Source organism: Limulus polyphemus, unplaced genomic scaffold (genome assembly GCF_000517525.1).
Source record: "Limulus polyphemus unplaced genomic scaffold, Limulus_polyphemus-2.1.2 Scaffold1169, whole genome shotgun sequence".
NCBI lineage: Eukaryota > Metazoa > Arthropoda > Merostomata > Xiphosura > Limulidae > Limulus > Limulus polyphemus.
Window position 1 is genome coordinate 2771 of NW_013666779.1, and position 1959 is coordinate 4729.

The following is a 1959-nucleotide window of genomic DNA, read 5'->3' on the forward strand; positions in this document are numbered from 1 at the left end:
ATCAAGGCCGTAACTTTGAATCAGCTGTGTTCTATGAACGCTGCAAGTTGTTTGGCATATGAAAGACCAGAACAACGCCACTTCACCCACAGTCAGATGGGATGGTAGAAAAGTACAATTGGACACTGGGACATGAATAGGCAAAGTTTTGTAATAGTCGCAAAGATGAGATGTCCTACTCCCTCCACTGTTGATGGCCTATAGGACAGCAAAGCATGAAACCACTGGATACACTCCAGCAAAGCTGTTGTTTGGTCGGGAACTTCGGTTGCTAATGGATCTGATAACAGGACGCCCACCTTATGAAGAGTTGCCTGAGAATGTGTCAGAGTTCGTGAAAGTGTTATCTGAAAAGATGGATGATATTCACCATCAAGTGCGTTCAAACTTGAAAACGTCTGTTGATTCCATGAAGCTATGTTATGATAAGAGATCTACTGAAGTCAGCTTTGTACCAGGAGACAAGGTGTGGTTGTATAATCCCAGGAAGACCAAAGGGAAGTCTCCATATGGGAAGGCCCATATGACATAGTGGATCGTCTCTCAGACGTGACTTTCCGAATTAAATGTGGTCGGCGAGGTAAGCCAAAGGTGGTGCATGCCAATAGGCTTTGGCGTTATCATGGTCCAGGACATTTCACTTGGTACGAAGTGAACAATGGAACAAAATATGCCACTGAAGACGTGTCACCTGGAAAAGCCACTGTCGAAGAAGAAACTCTACTAGGTTTTGAGAAGGGAAACAGTGAAGCCCTTGATGAAGTTACTACCACTGATGTGACTATTACCGATAATAGGACATTTACTGATGACGCAGATGAACTTTATGTGAAGAAAAAGCCAATGAGATGGAGACCAGTACGGAAGAAGATACGTCCCGTAAAACTAAGAGACTTTGTTGAATTTTAATTTTGTGTTTGTAAATTCTGTACATTTAATTAAGTTATTGTTAATTATCTATTGGTTTAATTTAAGTGGCTATTGTTCGGGATGAACAATACTAAGGAAGGGGCAGTGTTACGACAGCAGAAGTCACGTGACGCTGGTAACACGTCATGAGTTTCTAGAAGGCGCTCTCTATTTTAGTATATAAGCCCTGCAAATAAAACAGAGATATAATTGCAGATAGACAGATATAGATACAGATAATTGAGTCAAGCGAGCGGTAGTGACTGTAAGTAAAGTGCGTGAATTGTTGTGAATTATAGCGTGTGACTGTGGAAATTAAATGTTTTGCAAAGTTGTATTGAGAAAGAATAAACCAGTTTTATTTAAGAAAGGACTTGTATCGCTGAAGTTTCTGGGAAAGAATTTCTACGGAAAATTAACAAACAGAGACGTAACACTACTTTATAACACATGCTCTAAATCACAGTGATTCACACACACTTTCCTTACGGTGCCTACAGTTCGCTTGACTGAATTATCTATCTCTTCAATCTCGCTGATTTTTCTCGCCAGGCTTATATACTAAAATGAGGGCATCTCGATCAGACTAGAGTTGCCGGGCAAATTCATGATCCTTCGAGAAACTCCAGCGCGCATGCTCCCAGCGTCGCGTGACTTCTGCTTTTGTAACAATATGATCAGGAAGCTACAAAACATTAAACATTTGTTTTTTAATTTTGCCTTTAAGATTACCACGTGCTTTCTTGTTACTTGGGTTTGTTTGTTTGTAATTAAACACAAAGCTACACAATGGGCTATCGAAACCCAGCGTTGTAAGTCTGCAAACATACCGCTGTGCTACTGGGGTGCTGTTACGTTGGTGAAAAAATATTTGCTAGGAAATTGACATCATAGTAATAAAGTTGTGACTTGGCTTAGCTTAGCTGCTGATGAGAAATCTTTACATGTTTAGATCGCGTTCTTGGAAGAATGACTTATTATCGAAGTATTTGTTGCTTTTTATCATCTATTGATCATTTATATAATTTTATTATCGTATATATATATATA